This window comes from Echinops telfairi, unplaced genomic scaffold, assembly GCF_000313985.2.
Source record: "Echinops telfairi isolate 266 unplaced genomic scaffold, ASM31398v2 ScPeMD7_7035;HRSCAF=8008, whole genome shotgun sequence".
NCBI lineage: Eukaryota > Metazoa > Chordata > Mammalia > Afrosoricida > Tenrecidae > Echinops > Echinops telfairi.
Genome location: NW_022110935.1, coordinates 247,899 through 261,969, shown reverse-complemented (window position 1 = coordinate 261,969; position 14,071 = coordinate 247,899). Strand labels below are relative to the sequence as shown.

At 39.3% G+C, this 14,071-nt stretch overlaps 1 non-coding gene across 1 annotated transcript; it reads left to right on the top strand.

Moving 5' to 3' along the window:
- Positions 1-4,460: 4,460 nt before the first annotated feature.
- On the top strand, positions 4,461-4,608 carry LOC115871606. Its single transcript, XR_004047376.1, has one exon. It is a non-coding gene; the product is annotated as a small nucleolar RNA SNORA57 (small nucleolar RNA).
- Positions 4,609-14,071: the final 9,463 nt, after the last annotated feature.

Genomic DNA, 14,071 nt, shown 5'->3' with positions numbered 1-14,071 from the left:
TAAGCAGAAGAAAATCATTGAAAGAAAAGGAATAAATTCATAAAAATATACTACACCTAACTGGCACCATGCAGAACAAGTCTGATTTAACGTGAAAAACCACTTCTCTTTTCTTTATTTATGCATAAATTATTCAATCTGAAGAGGAAGGACATAAAACTGTGTAGTTGAAGATACTAATGGAAACCTTTTGCAGCAAGGGAATAAACAGGTTGGCAGAAAAAGTATTCTGTGCCACGGGAAAGGGCAGGCAAAGCTGCTAGACCAGTAGAAACTTTGCCGGAGGAAATGATCAGCTAGAAAGCTGTATCTCATATCCAGGTTCAGAATGCCCTAGGAATAGAGAAATGTCCCTGAAACAAACCCTGCCACCACAGTCACCATCATCAAGTAAAAATAACTGCAGGGTGCATCAGGGAAATGAAAATCACAGTTCTCTAGGAGAGCACAAGTGAAGAGAAAACCAAACACGAAATTTAAAATGAGGTTTTATACAGAAATATATAACTTTGATACTGTGATAGTTAAGTTTTATGGTGCAACCTGGCCGATAAACAGATGTGGGGTTAATTGATGGGCGGAGAGATAAATGGCTCAGTGAGCCTCGCCTTTCTAGTTCTCTGGTCTATTGTTCTCGAATGGTCAGACCAGTGTGCAGCTGCTTTAGCTACTTCTTTGCCTCAGCTGGCAAGGCTCACTTCCTGTGAGACATCCCTGAGGAGAAGCTACATGGACCTACCCTGATGCAGCCTGTGTGGAGACCCCTGCCAGTGCTGAGATGCATACATGTTCACTGATTCAGTTTTCCTCCTGCAGTCAGTGTCTTTGCGTTTGCTTTGTGAAATTGAGGAGGACTTGTAGATCGGCGTTGGACATATTAGCTAATCTCAGACATATGGGCTTGGACAGCACTGGGTTGGGATGCTTTCTTACTGTAAACTTACCCTTTATATAAAACCCTCTCTTATATATATGTGAGTCTCTGTGGGTTTGTTTCTCTAGTCCACCCAGACTAACACAGGTACTTTTAGCAAAAATTAATTTTAACTGTGATGGACATTGCATGTAATTAATAACAAATGGTACCCTTACTATATTTTCACAAACTTTGACAATAAAAGTCCAGCAGAAGTTAGGTTATTAGCAAACCCCCAGGGAAAACATCATACATAATACAATATGCTGACATGCATGGTTATATTGAACATGTCCATTCATCCACAAAAAGTGAGATACAAAAGAGTAAGAAAAGGGTCATAATTCAAACCACATCAGCATGAGATTCACACTGGACACAGAGATGGGTACCACAAAGTTAAATATGAAACCCAAACTAAATATGATAATTATGCCAACAAATATCAAGGAAAATGTCATTACACGTGTTATAAATAGTATGATTTATAAGGTCACAAAGAAGACGAAAAATAAAGTGGGGATTTATTTTTTGGTGACAATTATAATAGAAAAATAAAGAACACTCCTAGACAATAATGTAAAGTATGTTCAAGGAAAAAAAAAAGAATACCAAGAAGAGAAGATCATGGAGCATTGCGCAGCTCAGACTCCTTTCTTCACCTGGAGTTCTGGAGTCACACTGCCTTCTTCCTGCCTCCTTTCACAGTGATGCATGGCAATGGCCTGCGCAGCAATGGAGCTTAGCCTTCAATGAATTTGACTCTAAAGGGGTCCCTGGGGATGTGCACTCAGGATATCAGGGTAGGACCATAGTCTGTGAATGCACCACTCCATAGTATACCGACTCATAGCTGATTTAAGAAGACCTAGAGACAGAACGGGGGATGGGGGGTGGGAAAATGTCTGTAAGTTTTATAAATCCTAATCCAACCCCTGAAGATGTACCTGGAGATACAACCACCTGGAGATACCTACCTGAGACATGTGATCAGATAAAGCATCCCCAAAAGTTCACGTTTCAATTCCTGAGCTACTCAACTCAGAGAGCTGACCCCAGGAAGAGGAAGAAATGTACATATTCTTGGAAACAAGAAATGAGTCCCCTGATTCCAAGGTGTGTTATCCACAATGAGTAAGAACTAAAATAATACATCACGAGACTCTATCTGGTGGAATGATACTGAGTGGTGCCTTTGTAATAAAGTTAAAAAGGGGTTTATCTAGGATAAGCATGTTGGCTGTTTCCTCAGAGTATACAGTCCTGTCCATGACTTCTCTATTCACCAAGGCCAAGCTCCAGTTTTACCAGGCTACAGAAAGTGATGAGGAAGACATGGCTTAGGATTGAGGATGACGTTAGGAATAAAGGCAGTGGTCTTCTACACTCAGCGACTTATATATTTATAAGGCACTCACAGCAAATGCAAGGACATTTTAATTGCTGGATACATGTTTTCTGTTCTGCATTAGATAATGGTAACATTATTAGATATTTAAAAGTTTGAAGATGAGATAAAACGATCACTTTCATGAATTAACCCAAAGTGTCTCCAATTCAATGTTTGCTATAAGAAGGAAAGGTTTTTGTAAGTCACTAAAAAGGAACAGCTTTTCTTCAACTACACTGTTATGTCTACTCAAGAGTCAGTGTAGTGATGAAAGAGTACATGTCACCTAAAGCAATTTATCTTTGAAACACAAAGATATTTTATATACATAAAATCATCATAAATGTTATTTATACCTAATGATACATTTTATACCAAATCTTATACTGAAATATGTGAAATTGCTCACTTGAGGTTGTGTGTCACTAAGTACTGGGGATGTTGCTGATATCCTACAATCAATTAGTAGCAAAGCCACCTTCTGGTGGCTGAATTGATTAAGTAGGATGAATTGATTAACAGGACAAATGTGGACGCTCTAGCTGACACCAGACTCAGGGGGCTGACATTCTGTGGGATTGTCAAGGTGAAGATAAAACATCTGACATAAAGAACTGGATTATCTCCTTTGGTCCTAGAGATCTCCCTAAATCCTGAATTTATACCAATGAGTTAGTGTCTGTCTTGACCATCGTGAGCCAAAGGCTCTGAAGTATAGACAGATACAAAATATTAGCACCCAGATAATAAAATACAATTTATGAGTACATGTGTTTGCAGATGGGATCCCAGAAAAGAAAGTCTAATTGGAATGTATTTATCTGAACTACATGAGCATTCTAATACAGAAACGCCTGGCAGAGTCATTTCCTGTCCTTAAGGGACAGGCGGTTACTTGCTGTAAGACAGATTTTATTCTCCTGTTACATTAACACTTTTGAATTCACAGGTATCAGGAGTAGGCACAGAATTATCATTTTTAAATTAGAAAGAGACTCCCTAGGGAAACTATGAGATTTAGAAGAATCCGCAGATCCCCACAGGAAACCAGCCTTGGAATTCCAGCTGCACCTGTTCCTGGGTCCGAGTCCTGCGCTCTGTGGGTCCTGAGCGCCCCCTGGAGACCAGTATCTTCCCTATAGGAGAGGTTTTTAGGCTCTTACTGACTTCCCCTTCACTGTGTCTCTTGCACAGTAATACGTGGCTGTGTCCTTGGCTTTCAGCCTGCCCATCTGAAGATAGAGTGTGTTCTTGGAGTTGTCTCTGGAGACGGTTAATCGACCCTTCACGGAGTCTGTGTATTGCGTGCTACTACCAGCACTACTAATGTATGCAAACCACTGCAGGCCCTTCCCTGTAGCTTGGCAGATCCAGTGCATGTAATAGTCACTGAAGTTGAATCCAGAGGCTGCATAGGAGAGTCTCAGAGACATCCCATTCCCTTAGGGTTTCTCAGATCGCCCCCAGACTCCACCAGCTGCACCTCACACTGGACACCTGCAAACACAGTGGCACCGTGATAAGGCAAAAACACATACAAACTAAGGTACTTACAATTACACACATAAACAGCAGGGTCTACAATGATTACCATGTAAAATGGCCAAAATGAAAGCCAAGGCTGATACTAAATTCATTATGTGTCACTACACTATCTCCTGGACACAAAATGGAAACAGCAGAGACCCCAGAGACTGGGACTTCTCCTCTGAGATGTCCCACAGCAGGGCCGGTTTATCAGCAGGCAGAGAGCTGCATTTGCACGTCCCCTGATATTTAGAAGCGGATGAGTAGAGAATATGAGCAAGAGTTCTCCCTCAGACTCAGAGAAACACAAACACTATCAAGGGAAAACAGAGATTTTAAACAGGATGTTTATCAAGCATTCTTTTAGTTGTTATATATTATCAATATTTTTAAAAGCAGTTTACAGTTTATAAACTTTATATTACATACACTACTTTGTGATATGAGAGCTCACAATGTGTCCTCTCATAACCTTTAAGATGTGGATACGGGTGATGATAGTGGACGATTCTATTATTTGTTTCTTTCATGAGAACATTTTTTCCTGCCTTCCAAGGAATTTCTCCATTGAAGTGGTATTTTTATACTGTGGGCATGAAGTTATCCATAAACTATGCGAAATGGCACCCTCCTTTTCTTGGCAGGGGCCGGGCGTGCAGTCCCGGTCCCCGTTATGTACAGAGGCAGAGGGAGCGTACTCCGGTTCCCGCGGTGTCATGTCTTCGTTGCCAGCAGCTGCCTATCTTCTGGTTCTATCCTCAAAGCTGGGACAAGGACCCGGTGGGCAGGGGGAGAGGGGGCGCAAATACATGCGAAATGGGGTCTCCTGTCTGGTTTCCAATGTGAGAGGTTCAGATTCTGCCTCTTTTGTCAGGATCAGGAAAAGTGGATGTTCGTCACCTTACTTCGTCTTCTCACAGAGTCCATTTTCATTTAATCAGCTTACTAATCGTGTTCATTTCATTTATTTGAGTTCTTTTACTTATTTATTTCCCCCTGATACCTCTGATGGGGCATACTCATCCTTTTATTCTAGTTTCATTAAATGGAAACTGAGGTAGTTAATTTCAGAGCTCTATGTCTACATTACACAGAAGTTTGTGGCTATGGATTCCCCACTCAGTTCTCCTCAGTTGAATCTCACAGTTTGTTATGCTGTGCTTTCATTTTCATTCAATCCAATACAGCCCTGCAGGATTTAAATGCATGTCATAGCTATCAATCATACAAATAGTGTTTGCACATCTCAATGTGTGCATCACTCACACTCCCTCACACCCATTGAGTCAATGCAGACTCATAGCAAGTCTGTAGGACAGGGGAGAACTGCCCCTGAGTGTTTCTGAAACTGTAACTCTTTATGGGAGCAGAAAGCCCAGTCTTTTTCCTATGGAGCAGCTGGTGGTTTCAAACTGCCGACCTTCTGTTTTTCAGCCAAGTAAGTAGCCACTATGCCACCAGGACTCATGTAATTTTGCATATGCATATAATGTATAAATTAATGAATAGTATAAAGCCTATTGGATTTTGTCATAAATAATAAGGTGGAGTATATCCATCAAGAAAATATGTTAGAGGGAAGGAATCCCTAGAACTGAAGAGGAAGATCCTTGCTCCCATGACTCCGCTATTGCCCTTGCCCTATAAGCTTGGTCCTGTGCTTTGTTAAACCCATATTGCAGTTAAGTTTATGTGTGGGATGGCACTTGGTCCTCTGACTGTCTGTGTCATGTAGTAACAGACAGTTGCTCCCTCAGTGGTCATTCAGTCAGCTGCAGGAAATTTCCACTCCTGTGTGGATATTTTTGGAGCTTGAGAGTCAACTCCTTTGATAAGGGGGATTGTTGTCTGATACAGAAACATACTGTTAACAGTTGTTCCCGCCTTGTCTGCACCTTTTGGCAGATCCAGCTCTGGCAGTATAGCATCACCAAGGTTGCCAAGTTTAAACAGGGCCCATCACTCCTTGGATCAAATCGCAGGACAGCTAGGACAAGGGAAAACAGCCAATAATGAAAATTTCTTTAATGTCAGTCCATTTTTAGAATTTCTTGACACTATTGAAGAGAAGTAACCTTCAGGCTGAAAAATATCCAAAGTGAAAACAGGAGCTATGGGCAAGGTCTGTAAATGCTAGAGAACTTGGCCCACCATAAAAATTTTCACCAAGTTTTAAGATTTAACCTGGAAATTGGATACGTGAGCTGAGGTGTGAATCCTGGGGGTGGGGTCGGGGATGTGGAGAAGTGTCCAGTCTAATGCTCTCCTCTCTCCTGGGATGGGCTTTCATTTATTGAGAAATCAAGAGCCTTAAGCTGAAGACCAGAGAAACCGTTGGTCCACAGTGAGCACAGACAGTGTAAATAAAATGTGATTTCATTAGAAATCCTGATTGATAGTGGACATTGATTCTACCCTATTTTAACATCTCTCAGCACATTCTCTGGGGAGTTCACTCCTCTTTCTTAATCCTAAAATCTCACTTAACATCCATTGGGACAGAACATGTGGTACAGTATTGAGACTTAAAATGGAAAAAGGACATGAATAGGTACTTTACCAGAGAATACATTCAAGTTGCCAAGAAACACAGACAAAAATATATTAAGTCATATTACTCATTGGTGCTGTTATTGTTAGATGATGTACAGTTGGATTTAGCTCATTCTGACAATACAGAACACATTCTGATCTATGGCATTCCCTCAACCATTTTTCTGTTTAAACCCATTCTTACAGAGATCATGTGAATCAATACTGTGGAGGGTTGTTTGTTTTTTACCTGAACCCCTGTTTTAGAAATTTCAGCAAGAAAACACAACTGCTTCTTCAGGGACTGACCCTCCTGATTACATATGCAAAGTATATGGCATGACACCTCCCCATTCTGGCTTCTAAAGAGCATTCTGGCTATACCTCTTTCAAGATAGACAGGTCATCTCACAGGCAGGGAATGTAACTGCTGTGCACAAACCCCATAATTTTAATTCATTGGTCCTTTCTAGTATTTCTTAGATTCCCATAGCCCAGCTCTCCCGTGAGTGATATGAGGCCATTGAAAATACCAGGTGCTCCTGGGGTCTCAAACAGATTTATTTTCTTTAAAAAAAATAATTTTCCTGTACTATATATCCTTTGTGTATTTTTCTTCTCCTTTCACTTCAAAGGTGATTCTCAATATAAATTGTTCCATTTAATAGTATCCCTCAAAATTCTTATATTTTATTAGGATTTTAAAAATAGCGATAGTTCTTTTTAGTCTCGAAAGTCTTCAAACTCATTGATTCAGGCTTCCATTGTTTGTTTTACTACTTTTATCTTTCCGACTTATTTATTTCAACTATCTTAGTGTTTCTCTTCTGGTTTTGATTTTGGAGTTTTTGAATTATTCCTAAATTTTATAGGTTTTGTTCGACATTTAAAATTTTTTCTTCTATTCCTTTTTTGGCTTTTGTTTTTATGTAGGTATTTTGAAACATTCCTACATTTGCTTAAAGGAGCTGAACATCATTCTTCTGAACTCCATCGTGAGTAGCTCTACTCTGGAAAACCTCCTGTGTCTGTAACGGTCTCTTTTTGCTGGTCATATGGAAATGGATTTGGTAGTATTCCATTTGCACTAGTTGTAGCTATGGAAAGTTTAAGTGTTGTAGCTATTGCATGTTCAAAATTATTCAGAGAAAGGATTGATAACAAACTAGAGATGGTCCCTAACCCCCTTAAGAGCCCCAATCTCAGGTTGACTTCTGTAGTTGTCAGGGGTTGGAAGTGAATTACAAAAATGGTAACTTCTAAAAAAGTTGTCTTGAAAGAAGGGAGAAAGGAATGCCTGAGACATTCAAACTGCTCTGTCCCAGTGGAGGGACTGTAGCTCTTATCTTAATCCCTAGATGAATGTCACAGCAAGGCCCCAGGTCAATGTAAACTTCCCTCTTAAACAGGGAACTAATGTGTGGATTACGCATGAACAACTCCAGGGCTATCTTGGAAGTAGTACAGCCAGAATGCTCCTTAGAGGCAACATTGGCGAGACTTCATCTCCCATATTTTGGACAAGTTGTCAGAAGAGACCAGTCCTTCAAGTAGGACATCATTCTTGTTATAGTAGAAGGTCAGTGAAAAAGAAGACCCTTAACAATATGGATTGACATAGAGGCTGCAACAATGGAATCAAATATAACAACAATTGAGAGGACGGTGCACAAGCAGGAAGCATTTCTTCGGTTGTACATAGGGTCTCTATGAGTGGGAACAGACTGAATGGCCCCAAACAACAACAGAGATGCAGAGATTTAACTAATCACAGCCTTTCTCATGCTATGTTCAGCCAGGTTTACACTCTTCCTGAGTGAACTCTCTCTCAGGGAACAGGAGAGGAAGTGGTTCCACTGTCCTCCACAGCGTGTGTAGATGGAGGACAGTGCTCACCTCTCTCTCTTTCAGTCCTGAGGAAGAGTGCTAAGTGATGGGTTGTACAGCTTGAACTTTTGTTGGACCACCAAAATTGGAAATTGCCACTTTCTCAGACTACTTGAATAAGCTTGCTCCCTCCAAAATGTCTGAAACTCAAAACTTAGGGTTTTTATGCTTCTCTGTTTTTTGATTGCTTGGTTGATTTTTTGCAGGAGGTGTTTGTTTGTTCTGAGATCTTTACGTGGAATAGGTGGCTACTGAGTATCCTGCTATGGTTTCCAAGAATTTTCAACTCTTTGAAGGAATAATTCTTAGCATGTATACTCATTGCAATCTGTGGTGTGCTGTATAGTTTACTTCTTAAATGTAGGCTAATCATGCATGACAGTATTATGGAATCATAATACTTCAGTAGTTTCTCTGTGCATCATGATATGCTGAAAAAATAATCTAAGAAGTTGTCCTAAATAAGGAAGAGCACAGAAATAAGATTGGAGAAAGCATTATTAATACCCTGTAGTACGCAGATGACATAATGCTGCATGCCATAAGGTAGTCTGACTTGAAAAACTTACTGATTAAGACCGGGGACTGGTGCCTTAACTACAGATTACAGCTCAGTGAAAGAAACCCCAAATTCTCACTATGGGACCAATACAAATTGCCATTAGAAATAGAGATAAGATTGAAGTTGTCAAGGATTTCATCTCACTTGGATCTCCAATCAATATTCACAGAAGCCATAGAAAGTGATGCATTTCCCTGGGCAAATCTGCTGCCCAAGACCTCTTTAAACGTTTAAAAAGCAGTGTCTGTTTGAGGACTACTATGTACCAGGCCCAAGCTATTTTATTTTTAATTGTCTCATATGCCACTGAAAGTTGGATAATGAATGCGGATGTTTAAAATTGAAACGATGCATTTTAATTATAGTGATAGTAAAGAATTTGATAGTGTGATGCACTGTCAATTGTATCTTGGAAGTTGTACAGTTATAATTCTTCTCATAATGGATACTATGAATATTTCATCTTAAGTAAATTAGACATGTATTGAGAGAGCAGTCCATCGAAAACATCATGCTAGATAAAGCATAAGGTCACTGAGAAAAGGATAGAACAAGATAGAACATCACAGTAACTGCAACTGAGAGCTCAAACTTGACAACTGTGAGGATGAAGCAGGACCCACATGTGTTTCATTCTGTTTTATCTAACGTTTCTATGAGACGGACATGATTTAATAGGGTTTAAAAAGCAAAATTCAATGCCAATGACAAACACTTTGCTCAATGGTGATGTACTGAAAGTGTTCCCTTTACATATTGGAACCTGATAAGGATACCACTTTTATTTAATATTGTGCTACAAGTCTTGATGGCAGTTATCAATCAACAAGTCCCTAATAAAGGCATCCAAAATGGTAGCAATGATGTAAAACTATAATTGCAGATGATATCACTGTGAACACGGACAATCCAAGGCCTTACAATAAAATTATTGAATCTTTTGAAATGTTCAGAAATTTCACAGGGTATAGGTCAATACAGAAAAATGAATTTGGATTCTGTGTACCAACAGAGAAAGCTCTGAAAATGAAATCAAGAAAATAATACCATTTATAATAGCTACCTATAAGATAAAATGGAATAAACCTAAGCAGAGAAACAAACGTCTGTACAAAGAAAACTATAAAAAACACTACTACAAGATACCAAAAGACATAAATTGAAGAATTGGCCATTTTCTTGAATAGGGAAAATATCAAACACACCATAAGTGATCCAAAATTATAATGCAATTCTGATTCAGATCCCAGCACCTTTCTGAAAAGACATGGAAAATTTACTCACCGAATTGAAAAAGAAATGGAAGAGATCCAAAATAAGACATATAAAGACTGCCTCTCTATACCTAGAAGCCCTGATGGTATAGTGGATTATGCAATAAGCTACTAACTGCAAGGGCTACAGTTCAAAACTGCCAGCCACTCTTCTGGAGTAAGATGATCCTGAAAAATTTTACAGACTCAGAAACCCCAAGGGGCCTGTTATGCCTTGTCCGATAGCAGTGGTTCTCAGCCTTCCTAATGCCGCAACCCTTTAATCCAGTTCCTCATGTTGTGGTGACCCCAACCATACATTATTTTCGTTGCTACTTCATAACTGTAATTTTGCTACTGTTAGGAATTGTAATGTAAATATCTGATATGCAGGATGTATTTTCATTGTTCCAATCTGGACATAATGAAAGCATAGTGATTGATCACAAAACAATATGTAATTATATATTGTGAAATATTTCTTTCTAATTACAAATAAATGAAATTTTGTCTTGAAGCATGGTGTAGCATGGGTAACAGTCTTAATATAACAACTATAAACTACATTGATACATTTTGTGACAGTATGCATCAAAAGCCAGCATCAGTGCAAAGGTTGAGAAAGCTTCTTTCTCCCCAGATGAGAAATTCTTGGGGAAGTCTTTCCAAGAGCACAACGGAGTCTACTACTGATAACTTGATAACCAAAAAGCCAGAAAACCCTGTTTCACAAAGATATGTTGCTGGAAATGGAAGAAGAAGACACAACACAGTCGCAAACAGAACAGGATATGACTGCAAACACTTGATCCAGAATTTTGCAACTGGCATTGTAGATAAATCAGTTCTGGCTGCCTCACTGTTACTGAGCTCAATGAATTCCTCTTGTACTGTCTTGGGAACATCTTCAACTTTGACTGTGAATGGGTGTCTAGCAACTACAAATGGGGTGTCAGGTAGATTTGGAAATTATGATGAAAGTTCATCTGCAAGCATGTGCAAGTGTTCTTTCAGAGAAATGATCACCATAATTATTTTGTCTGTTTCAATGTCATGTTCCTCAAAAAAAGCAGATAAGGTAGGCAACATGTAAATTTTATTTTCATCCCCCCCTCCCAAAGCTAAAGTATCATTTGGAAAGATAGGGATTTTTCAGACAAATCAAGGCATGTTGCATTTGGTCCTTGCAATGATCAATTTAACTCATTCAAGATGGCAAAGATGTCAGCCAAGTAAGCTATTTTCTGCAGTTCACTTTGATCGCTGAAAAATGCTTTATACTGCGGTCTTGCTTTCTGTTTTAAAAACGTTTTGAGTTCATCAAAAAGCTCAAAAACATGTTTTGAAACTATTCCTCTCGACAAACATCTCACTTCAGTGTGAAAGAGCAGAGCATTATTGGGCACATCTAACTCATTGTGCAGTTGCGAATACAGTTGACTGTTTAAGGGCTTGCCTTTACAAAATTAACAGAACTTATGACGTTTTTAATTACTTCTTGTAACTCTTGTGGCAGCGTTTTCATTGCTATTATTTGCCAATGAATCATACAGTGAGTTCGGTTGACTTTTGGTGACTCATTCAGTACCCAACGTTGAAATGCAGGTTGACATCTAGCATAGCTGGAGCACCATCTAAGCAAATACCACAAACCTTTTCCCAATTGATCTTATGCTCTTTCAGAAATGAACCAACTGTGTCAAATACATCACCTGCAGTAGTTGTCATTTTAAGAGGTTTGCAAAAAGAAACTCATCTTTAAAGTTGTCATCATTAATATAACTCACGTAAACCAGTCACTGGGAAGAGTTTGCAATGTCTGTAGATTTATCTAACTGGATGGTAACCATTGGAAGGGGAGCAGATTTAATATCCTGGATGACCTGATCAAGAATAACAGCAGACATGTCATCTATTCTTCTGCAGACAGTATTGTTAGATAAGGAAATTGCACTCAATTTCATAAAAAAATTCGTCTCCAATCATAACTCAAGCAATGTCCTTGGCTACTGGCAACAGTAAATTTAAATTCTCAGCAATGGTGTGGGCTTTCATAATTCTGGAGATTCTAATTGCCACCAAATATGAAGCTTCAACAGCTGCTATGTTTTGTTTGTGGTAGTTGGCACCAGTGTCAAGTCTGGCTTTCTTGAGTCCATCAGCTTTGCTTCTAAAATAGTTGGTATTCTTGTTAGCAAAGCTCAGATGCTTGCTATCAAAATGGCTTTTTAGTTTGTTTGGCTTCATATTCGGCTGATAGAACTTCTCAATTCCTGCTGTAATGATTGAGGTAAAACCATACTGTAAAATATCCTCACTATATTTTATGTTCTTAACGTTCTTCTCTACATGATCCATTGTCACGCATGGTTTGCTAATGAAAATAATATATAACCATTGCTTTAATAATACAAAACATGATGCACGGCATACTTCAGTCAATACAGTTCATTAAAGTTTCCTGTGATTTACAATCTGAGTTGTTTTTTTTTACATACCTGTTACCCTCACAAGAGGGTAGTATTCACATCAACCACTGCTGAATATAAAAAGACCAATCAGCATCCATTTTATGTTCACATGGTACAGATATATAGACATTTTGCAGTAGTTGATGATTTCACATTACATGATTTTACATTTACCCAGTAATTATAATTTATGAAATGTTGTTTTACCTCCAATACTGCTGCTTTCAACACAGTAGCTGCTTTCAACACAGCAGCTGCTCTCTGCACAATAGCTGCTCTCTACACATTTTTACTGGTCAGCATAAGCACGTTATGGCGGCAACCCTGTCACATACATGTGTATTTTGTACGGGGTGTTTGTGATGGGATCGGTGAGATGATGTTATCACGCCAGTTACTCATATGTGGGCGTATCTGGAGACAGAAAAAGGAATGGTGTCCTGGTTCCTAAGACCATCGGAAATATGTATTTTCCATGATTCTTAGGTGATCCCTGTTAAAGGGTCGTTTGACTCCCAAAGGGGTCTCGACCCACAGGTTGAGAACCACTGTCCTATAGGATTTCTATGAGTCTTAAGTGACTGGACAGCAGTGAGTTGGGTGTTTGGGGTCCAGCCTCTATAGTTGCACCTGAGATAGACCCGAGGGAACAAGGACAATCACAGTGAGCCATATGATCTAGAGGAGCATCTCCACACTATCATGTCTGAATCCCTAAGGCACTCTCCTCTGGAAACGTCAACCAGAGAGACTCACTGTGTTTTGATTTTTCTAAATGTTAATCAGCCAGCTTTTAGGGGAAAGGCTGGAAAGGATTTATTTCTACATAAAACCAATGGTCACACAACATAATATGCTTCATAAAGCAAAGACAGATGAACCACTCAAGAGAGTTTTGAAAACAGTTTCCCCTTGCAAATTAATGGATTGAAACCTGAAGACACAGGCTTGAGTGACCCAGCAAACTATAGTGAAGAGAAGTCATTGTGAACTCCAATGAGGCTAACCCTACTCTCTACCCCTGGTCTTTCCAGTTTTTCACCTGACCACTTTTTTGCACTTATTTCATGAAATATATTTGTTTTTCTTTTGTGACAGCTTTTTTTCTTTTTTTTTTCTTTTTTACATAGATTTTATTATTTAGAGCCATGTTAGATTTACAAACAATTTGGAAAACTAATACAGAGAGTTCCTATATACACCGCCCCCCCACTCACTTTCCCTCGTGATTAACATGTTAGTACTTTTCAATGCACTTACAAGCACAGGGCTCTTTGCTATGCCTCATCTCCCTTTAGAACTGAGCCTGGTCTCTGCAGAGAGCCACCATCACTCAACCCAGGCCAACCCACACGGAGCCATGGCTTGAAGCTACAGTTAACTGCTTTTCCTCCAGAAGGAGTGGTTGGGGATGAAAAGCTGAGGTACCAAATCAGGAGGTGTCAAGTTCTCCTTTCCTTCTATGTAGAAACGGATGCTCTCTCCAATAAAGAGCTCTGATAAACATCTCTTCTTTTTTTTTTTTTTTAATCA